The sequence below is a fragment of the Tasmannia lanceolata genome, unplaced genomic scaffold (genome assembly GCF_043159265.1).
Source record: "Tasmannia lanceolata isolate RefF3 unplaced genomic scaffold, GAP_Taslan_0.1 ptg000008l, whole genome shotgun sequence".
Classification (NCBI taxonomy): Eukaryota; Viridiplantae; Streptophyta; class Magnoliopsida; order Canellales; family Winteraceae; genus Tasmannia; species Tasmannia lanceolata.
The window spans coordinates 17,486,694-17,497,594 of NW_027518685.1; positions in this window are offsets into that span (position 1 = coordinate 17,486,694).

Sequence of the window (10,901 nt, forward strand, 5' to 3'; positions counted from 1 at the left end):
GGACATCAATATGAAACGGTGGCATTTTCTAATAATACCCCTCTCTGTACCAATTATTCCCCTCTCTGTAACCATTATTTCCATTGGCGTAACCATTATTTCCATTGACGAACTCATTATTTCCGCCGGTGTACCCATCCCCTATCTGTAACCATTTTTTCCATCGGCGTACCATTATTCCTATTCTCCTCTCTGTAACCATTATTTCCATTATTTCCGCCAGCGTACCCATTATTTTCGTCGGCGTACCTATCCCCTATCAGTAACCATTATTTCCATCGGCGTACCATTATTCGTATTCCCTTCTCTGTAACCATTATTTCCATCGGCGAACCCATTATTTTTGCCGGCATATCAATTATTTTTGCCGGCGTACCCATCCCCTATCTGTAACCATTATTTCCATCGGCGAACCCATTATTTTCCCCGGCGTACCCATTATTTCCGCCGGCGTACCCATCCCCTATCTGTAACTATTATTTCCATCGGCGTACCATTATTCCTATTCCCCTCTTTGTAACCATTATTTCCGCCGGGTACCCTTTGATATTCCAGCCGAAATAATGGGTATGCCGGCGTAAATAATGAGGACCAAAAGAGAAGGGAAAAGATTCTAAGCCAAAAGTGGGTACACCGGCAGAAATAATGGGTACGCCGGTGACGTAAATAATTAGGAGCAAAAGAGAAGGGAAAATATTCTAAGCCAAAAGAGATGTATTAAATAACGTTACCAAGAGAAGTGAGAAAAGATAACGGCAGCATTCCAAAAAATATTCAATAACGTCAGCGTCTCAAATTTTTTTTCAAAATGTGTCACACATCGATCCGTCTCTAGTTATTTCCGACGGCCAAGATAAAACGAACCCAAGGTTCTTTCGGTTCAAATACCCATTCAAACAAACCAAAAGAATCCTCGTGAAGAGTGCCAAGTTAATAGGCAGTAATGAAAAATGAGGACTCTGTCAATGTCAGAAGAGTATCAGGGTCTTTTCACCACCCGATTTTGAAATTAATTCATTTTTTTATTCTTGTTTTAAAAGGTGCCCGTAATCCGTATTTTCACTAACATTGGCCCACATCCGTACTTTTCTCTATAGAAAATCTCTCCCTCTCTCTCTCGTCATTAAGAAGCCATGCTTCGCTTTCTGAGGAGTTTTCGTTGTAAATGAGCCTTTCACATCAATGTTTCTTCCAGGCTGAAAAGAAGTTGGGTTGCAGCTTGCTCTTTTTTCGAGGTTGCTTTCTAAAACTCTACTTAGTCAGTTCTAAAGTTTTTCACATCACCGTGCCTTCGACCTGGTACATCCTGCATCGGCGGATTCAATTATCTCAGAGAGAAACACTAGCCATTATTGATTCAAGGGTGGGGAAATATCATTTCTCTATCTATTTATATTTGCTATGTTTTTATCACAGACAATATAATATTTTGCACGGAATAAAGAATTTGTAATGACTACCCCCCTCTAACGGTTTTTGTGAGATTGGTTCCTGGTTGAGGCATTGGTGGGGGGCAATATCATTTTGGCCGAAATTAGGTAAAGACGCTCAAAAGTCGGTTTTTTTGGGTTGAGTTTTTTGTAATTTCGGCCAAAATTAACGCATTCCATCAGCTTTGGGGCTTTTGGCGTATTGGTTAGGTACCTAACATTTGGTATTAGAACAGCCATCACGTCAAATGTTCGAGTCACGAAAAATCCCTACTTGGAAAAGAGGCCGCTTAATCTCTGATAGCATTTGCCTTGCAAGGGGTTGCGGAGGCTTTCACTGGTCCTCAGTTGCACACCACAGGTAGTAGCAAGAGGATAATAAGCTGGAGATCGAAATGAAGGGGGAGGGGAGACTAAAAGGTTGAGTTTTGAAGAGCCCTTCTTCCCATTGGAGAAGCTTCTAGGGTGATGTTTTAAATGTTTTCTATTTTTTTTAATCATGCTTTCCGAAATCAAAGAGGAGGGGTGTTATTTTGAGAAACCACACTTTTCTCAACACAACACTCCACTAGAGACTTACATGGTTTTTTGTTTTCAATGGCACTCATCACTGTTCATAGATCCTTTTGGAAATTGTAACAGCCACACGGGTGTTTTCAAGATTAATTTATATTTGGCTTATACAGCAATCCATAGTTTAAGGGGCCGTTTGGGTACACGGATTTTAGAATCTGGAATTTCTTCAAAATTGTAGCTAAGGGAAAAGAGAAGAAGTGGATCAGCCATCATTTTTTACTCATTTTTGGCTTCTCGCCCTTCTTTTCGTCAGCAAGAGAGTAGCAGATCCTCCCATATTTTCAGGTTTTAAAACCTGGTTTTGTCACTTAAAATTCAAGAAAAGCTACTAGGAAAGCATGCAACAGCCAGATCATGAAGCCTGTTTTACACTGTTTTCAAACTAAAAATCAGAATTCTAAAATCCGTGTATCCAAACGGCCCCTAAGAGTCCTAGTTGTATAGGTAATGGAAAAGGAAATAAAGCTAATAGCAATTCCATACTTTAACAATCCTATGATTTATGGTAGCTATATATTTAGAGCGGAGTGTCTATTTAGAGGGATGGGCTGAGTATATTTGTAGTCGGGATTTGTCTCTGTAAATTTTCTTTTCTACTTTATTGTGGCTGGATTCCTGCCTTCTGGGGACTGCTTGTCCCCTTTGTATCACTTGATCTTTTAGCAATAAATTGTCACCTTTTTCAGAAAAAGAAAGAAAGAGCGGAGTGTCTATAACTGTATCCACGGGATGCCGGGAAATCCTTTCCCTTTCTCAAGGTTAACACAACAACTGGATTTAATAAGATTGATATGCTGATTTTTTTAAAAACCCCAAACAAAGATTCCCTTCATTATCTTGGAGGTCCTCTTCATTCAGATCATCCAAAGAAAATTGCTTCGCCCCTTTTCAGCTGACAAAAATCACATTATAGGGTGGTGTAGGAACCACTTCTCTTATGTTGGCAAATCAATCCTCATAAAGCATGTTCTCTCTGTGATTTCATTACCTTATACTCAAAGCTCGACATTTCTCCCTCGCCTTTTGATGTAATTTTTGGTAAGCGCAGTGAAAAATCTTCACCTGTTCTAAGTGAAGCATTATGAGCATTCATTGAATCTTGGTTCAAATTTCAGTGGCTCCACGAACTACTTCCAAGATCTCTTTGCAAACTGGTTTGGTAGTTGCAAATTTAACAAGCACCCTATGTTTTTCCTATCTGCGACTCGATGCTTACTTGATTGGCCTGATTTGGAATACGAGATTAGATGCCAAATTCCACAATCAATGTATCTCAAGACATCAAATTATCAAGCAAGTGAATTGGTATTGGAAGTATCTTCCTGATACTTACCATGATTAGTCAGCAAGACGCTGTTCATTCACCTTGTTTCAATGGCTCCGCGAATACTACTGGTTATCTGGTCTGCCCCTACGCTGCTCAATGTCTCAAACTCAACTTCGATGCGCTACAAAGCTTAATCCTAAGCAAGTAGGCTGTGGAAGCCTCATAAAAAACTCTTCTGCCTAGTTTCTTGGAGGGTCTTGTGTTGAGCTTGATCCTATGAGTAACATGGTTGTTGAAAACTTGAAATGCTTGCTGTCCTCTATGATCTCCAATTGTTCACCACCTTGTTCCCTCTTGCCCTCATTTGGATTGAGAGTGACTCTCATTTGGTGCTTGTTAACTTACCAACTTCTCCAAAAGCTTAAGCTTTTGGAGAAGGTGTTATTATCTTTTATACTTTAGTGCTTTGACTCAGATGGATATTGATGATTTGATGGACTACCTTTTTATTGCTTACCATTTCTCTTCATTGTGCATAGAAACTGAGAAGGCCATGTGGCATGCAAGTAATTACAGATGGCTTTAGGACAAAAATTGCAGCCCACATGTGTTAAAGCCAAGAAGAAATTCTAGACAGAGCACTAAGAATTAGTCGTGCAACAGCGGGTGCAAGTAGATTTTGCAAGTAGACGTTTAAAAAAATGGCGCAACTATGGCCGTATTTACAGCGAATAGGAGGGAGAGTTTGTGGCCAGGCGGACGGCAAGATCGCCATCCGCCGGAAAGCGGAAGTGGTTGTTTTGTGGTCAGTGCCGGATCAATGGCTCTGATACCATGTTAACTAACCAACGTCTCCAAAAGCTTAAGTTGTTGGAGAAAGGCATTATTATCTTTTATACTTTAACAGTGCTCACTTGTCAATCGCAATGGATCATATAAGCTAGTATTTTAATATATTAAGTCTGCTGAGTCATGTAGGTTTTGGGAGGATGTTAGTTGTCCAGAAAACTAAAACCTTGGGGTTGAGGGAAGGGTAGTTAGGTTTTGGTCAAACAAATATGCTGAGAACAACCATCTAAAAGTACTAAATTTATCCAAACCAACTTGCTATACATAACATTAATTTCTAAATACTCTCTATTAATAGTTTATAAATACTTCTTAATCTGTCCAAACTCCAAACAAACTTGCTCATAAAAAGACCTAATAATGGCACTGACATGTTAGTGCAACAAGTTCCCTAAGAAATCAAGAATCAAATTGAGCTTGATAATCTCTGTGAGTGGTCTACACCAGAAATTCACCTTATTGAACTTCATGCTCACATAAAAATCTCACTTCAAAGCAGCAAAATGGATTCCCAGGTATGTGAAAGGCATCATAAACTATGGCATCCTATTTACCTCATTCTACTTCAAACTAATAAACAACTGAAGACAGTGTAGAGATCCAAATGCGATATCAGCTGCTGTTTCTTTTGAACAATTCACCACTGTGTCTAACGAGAATATATTGAGATTATTGGAAGGATATTTTGGTCATTTGAAAACGGTTCTCTGAACCCTCGAGAGAGCTAATGGTGAATGCTTGCAAAGGAACAAGGGAAGATAACCAGAAGGCTTAGGAAGACAGACTACTGTAGCTAATTTAGCTAGGACTTCCCCAAGATGACATCCGGAAAAGATATAAAATAGGAAATTTTATCACTTGGAAAAGCCAAATGAATTAGGAACAACTGTGGGTATGCATTAGAAAGAACAAAGCTTGTGACTTTTGCACCCATCCAATTTGATTAGAGACCATCAAGAATCTGAAGGTTAGCATCTTTACAAGAGCAATCAAGAGGTCAATTTGAGTTAACATTTCTCTGTAATGAACAGACACAAGGATTGACAAAAGATAGCTTGGGATATGGTCAGATTTGATATCCAAAAAGTTGCTTCTTACAAGATGGGTGTTGCTGCTTCATTTGAGTGTCTACACTAACATGAGTAGTAATATGACTCTCTGCCTATCTGACATGTTAGTCCTATGTTTGTAATACAAATAAAAGATACTTAGGACTTGTTTGGCAGCCATGAATTTTTTTTTCCATGGAATATAAGCTTGTCAAATTGTGGAAGAGGGGCAAGGAGGGTGGGAGGGGCAAGAGAATATAGAGAGCATGATTGGTAAGAGGGTGTGGAGTAGCTTAAAAATAAGGAAAAAAAAAAAAAAAACTCTACTCAAAATAGAGTTTTTTCTTTATTTTTCAGCCACTTGGAACCATCTCCTCACTCATGCCCTCACAATTCTCTCCCTTTCCCACTCACCTTATGCCCCCTCTCTTACCATTTTGTAATGTAATATTCCGTGAAAAAAAAATTCAAGGTTGCCAAACATGGCTTTAGAGTCGCCCACTTCTACATGGCTATCACTTCACTGCTGACAGCACTTAACTTTTTTTTCTCTTGTTAAGTAAAAGCCTTAGGGGGGCCCTTTGGATGTGAGATTAAAGCTGCTGTAGGAAATATTATGAGGGCCAATAGGATTGAAAATTTTCTAGAAAAGGGGTAAATTTTTTATGTATGGGGGAGCTCTTGGGAGCTCTTGATGACCTGGATCCAATGGGGGCGTCCTTGCTGCTGATCTTTGCAAGGGTAGGCATTCCCCTCGTATCCCTACGACCATGGTTTGACAATGAGAGGGCTCTCACTTTGTCTTGCAAAGAAACGAAGTAATATATGCCAACGATTTTTTTAATGCTGTGTGTGTGAAGTTCAGTATTTTCCAAAAAGTAAAGTGGGGCTCACTTAGGATGATCAAAACCGTTCATTTGTTGGGCCACAACATAAATAGGCTGTATCTCCATAGGATGATCCTAACTTTCCGATCTGTAGAAGTATTGTCTTATTATATAAAGTTTAGTTAAAAGTTTATCTTTATGCCCGATTTGAGCTGTGAAACTACCAGTTACTCCAAAAGCTTAAGCTGTTGGAGAAGGCGTTATTTAATCTTTCATACTTTAACACTCCGCCTCACGTGTGACCCCTCTTTCTTTGAGTTGGCCTACACGTGGCACATGTGGCCCTCACTTTTGGGTTTAGAACTTAGCTAGTGAAACAACCAATTACTCTATTCACATGTACCAACCCAAAAAATGAGGGGCCACACAAAAGGGAGTGTTGAGGTTTAAATGAATAAAAAGCACAACGCAACAGCTTACAGCTTTTAGAGTAATTGATCATTTCACAAAAATCAAGGAAACATGTTTTCAAAATTTAACAAACGCATTTTCCTGTTAGAGAGAGGGATTGTGTACTCACTTAGGGGCCGTTTGGATACACGGATTTTAGAAACCAGGTTGTAGTTTGAAAATAGTGTAAAAGAGGGTTCATGATCAAGTTGTTGTATGCTGTCTTGAAAGCGTTTCTTGGATTTTAAGTAAGAAATCAAGGTTCTAGAAAGCTCTCATTCATCCTGAGATTTCTAAAACCTAGAAACATGGAATGATCTGCTACTCTCTTGCTAACGGAAAGAAGGGCAAGAAATTAGAAAACGATGGTTGGTCCACGGCGCCCATATGCACAAAAAACAAATCTGTGTTGTGCAATAAGTAGTTCTAGGGAAGTAATTGGATAAGAGAGAAAATGGAGAGTTTTGCTTCAAGTGTGTTACTTGCACTGACTTTCTAACACCTTTCTTGTGATTTTTAGAAACAGATAGGAAAAAGGAGGTGCAAATATGATTTATCTATAAATAGCTTGCTAAACAAGATTAAAAAAAAGAGAGAAATATATTTAACTGCGTCAGTTGGTATCTGATATTAACTGCAGCATTTTATATATATTTCCCACCACACTAATCAATATTTAGTATCTCTAGTAATATAACTTGTGAAAGGTTTTTTCTAATTCGATGTGGGACTAAACAAAACAATGACCGACTATTTTGCATCCTCCGAACCTCACTTTAAGAACGAATGCAGACCATCTGACTTATGTTGTCCTGTAATGTACTACATGCTGAGGGCACAGAGCTTCCTTAGTCCAGGATTTTTTTTTTTCAAAAAAAGTACAGAGATATTTTCTTGATTCGCTTCGTAAATGAACCTTTCACATCAGTTTCTTCGAAGCTATAAAGAAGCTGTGTTGGAGCTTGCTCTTTTTCGAGGTTGCTTTCTAATAACTCTACCTAGTCCCTCCTTAAAATCTTTTCACATCACCATGTCTTCGACGATTCAACTATCTCAGACAGAAAAACTAGTACTACTGTACTAGCCATTATTGAATCAAGGGTGTGGGATTATCATTTCCCTATCTGTTTTTAGTTGCTATGTGTTAGGGGTAAAATTGCCTCAACCCCATGAACAAGACCCGCTTAACATAGACTCATTGTCGGGAAAATCGGATCGGCACCGACCTAGCTCTCCCGCCAAATCCGTACTAGGAGTCTCGCCAAAACCACCTCTCCCACCATCGGTACCGACTCTCAAGCACATCGGACACAACAGCGAATATCCCGCCATCAAGCGACCAATCCGGATGACCGTTGCGCTAAATACACCCTGTACAAATTCAAAGATTCCCGCCAAGGGTACCACCCTCCATCTCCGCCTAGAATTTCAGGGAATCATGCCCCACGATTGTAACTGCTGCCATTACGCCCATGGTTTTAAATTTTGGACTTATCCGAAATTGAAATTTCGGGCGAAATTTGGTAGACGCGCACTAATTCTGGATTTTTAGGGCAAAATTTCGATCGAAATTACTGAAATATTGGATTTTGGTCAAAATTTAAAACCATAATTACGCCCCACGCGGACAAAATCAAGGACATGACTGGCGTCATGGACATCGTGAGTCTCTTCCCCTATAAAAGGACATCTACGCACTCAAGCAAAGGGATTCGATCCAATCTTTTCTTCATCGCTGGTAACTTGTCCTGGCCCTCACAACTCTTGGTCCACTGACGCTTTTTCTGTGAGCGCAGGATCACAGGCTCGACCAAGCTAGTATATGTAGTCGGAGTTTGGGCGTCATCACTGTGTTTTTATCGTAGACAGTATAGTATGTTGCCAGGAATCAAGAATTTGTTATGCATGTCCACAACGAGATGATATCTGATATAAAAAGGCCTCGTTCTTTCTTGCAAGATTACATTTTACATGTGCAAAAAAAAAAAATATATATATATATATATATATATATATATATATATATATATTGGTGAGCTAGCTTGCCCAATCACATGGGTCCCACATTTTGGGGAGTGATCCAAATCATTCATTTGCAAGGCCTTATCATAGATAGGGGGTGTACCAAAAAGCAGCTCCATAGGATCATCCTAACCCCTCCATTTGTGGAGGACAAAAATGGGGCAGATTTGTGTCTGTCCTTTTTTGTCCTCCACAAATGGAGGGGTTAGGATGATCCTATGGAGCTGATTTTTGGTACACCCCCTATCTATGATAAGGCCTTGCAAATGAATGGTTTGGATCACTCCCCAAAATGTGGGACTCATGTGATTGGGCAAGCTAGCTCACCATAAGTTTGGTGAGTTTCCTCATATATATATATATATATATATATATATATATATATATAGAGGAAACTGTTGGTGAGCTTAAGCTCACCAAACTTATGGTGAGCTAGCTTGCCCAATCACATGGGGGCCCACTTTGTTAGGATGATCCAAACCATTCATTTGAAAGTCTGTTACATAGATGGGGGGTGTACCAAAAATCAGCTCCATAGGATCATCCTAACCCCTCCATTTGTGGAGGACAAAAATGGACAGACACAAATCTGCCCCATTTTTGTCCTCCACAAATGGAGGGGTTAGGATGATCCTATGGAGCTGATTTTTGGTACACCCCCTATCTATGATAAGGCCTTGCAAATGAATGGTTTGGATCACTCCCCAAAATGTGGGACCCATGTGATTGGGCAAGCTAGCTCACCATAAGTTTGGTTGAGCTCACCAACAGTTTCCTCATATATATATATATATATATTGAATATTTTACTGCATACTTGATTAGCTATTTTGAATGTTCTACTGCATAAGAGCTGTTCCTGGGATTAGCTATTCTGCTTGGATAATTTTACCCTGAAATTATCTTATCTTCTGTTCACCGATTTTGTTATGGTAATCTTTTATTCATAACAAAATCGGATTTAACTGTTGTGTAGACTGGCTAGCCTGCAATGGGATTTTAACTGATTGCATTTTCAACTCCCCTCCGAAAAAAAACCATCGATTTCTTGTAGATGAAGCTTCTAGTTATTCGCAGTTATGAATTTGTTAAGCTTGTTTTTTCTCCTATTATTTTCTTCGCTCTGGATCTTCTCTCTTAGCTTGGGTTTGTTAGTCGCTGTTGGATCTTCCCAGATGTTTGTTATGTTATTCTTTTTTTTCCTTTCAATTCAATGCTAATTTAGCAGGAAAACAAACAAACAAACTTGCTGAGTAGTTTTTTTTTTCTTGAATAGTAGTTGCTGATTAGTTTCTAATAACTTGTTTTTAAATGTAACAAGAAATATGGAAAAACTAAAGTGAAGAGATGAGTGCTAATATCATTAGAAGAGAGAGTGAATGTCAGCCCCAGCATAGATACAAATTCAAACATTTCAACACTTTTTATTCTGCATCTAAAGCTTTACGTCTCAGATTGCACTAAGATCTCACCATTTTAATGAATTTCATCAATTAAAAGAGCTCAATCATGACTCAAGAGGGAAAGGGAAAAAGGGGAAACAGAACCCGAAAAGGACACAGAGGAGACTGAGAGTTCAAGAAGGATCCTAGTTTTCCCAGGTCATCATCGCCTATGGCAAGTGGATGGTGCATAGTATAAACACCAAATGTTCAGTGTATACACATACACTAGATTATTCTTCTTCTACCAATTAATGCTTCTTGAAAACATACACTACTAGTATAAATGCCCACTCCTACACATGGTTTTAAATTTGGGAAAAATACACCCAGCCCACTCCTACACATTCAACTTAACCCCAAATGTTTAAAAAGTTACAAGTAGACCCCCTGTGGTTTCTTTGGATTTTTTTAACTGGACGGAGCTGGCGGCGTGGGGGAAAAGACCAAAATGCCTTCGTCTTCCCCAACTGAAAATTAGGATTTTCATACTTGAAAACTAAAATTTGGGATTTGATTCAAACCCTTGTTGATTTATCAACATAAACCCTCCATTTATGAGTTTTATTTGTCTTCATTCACATCATTATAATGATTTGCACAAAAACCCTAATGTTTTAGCGCTTTATTTTTTGTTTTTATCAAAGTTTTTTTCTTGAAATGTTGGTTTGATGTAGCCATGGGGTGAGGTTCGATTGTCTGTGGTGGAGGTGACGGCGGTGGCCGAAGGTGGAGACGAAGGCGGCGGCCGGAGGGGCGACGTCGGCGGTGGGAAATGGCGTAACCCTAATCCCTCTGCAAATGAGGGTATTTCTATCCTCAAAATATTAACCATGGTTAGTTTTAGTCTTTCCGTCAGGTTAAACTGACAGACAGTGGACGTTGTGGGTGTACTTGTCACGTTTTGAAACCTCATGGGGTCTACTTGTAACTTTTTAAACTTTTGGGTTTAAGTTGAATGTGTCAGAAACCACAACGGGAGTGCATTT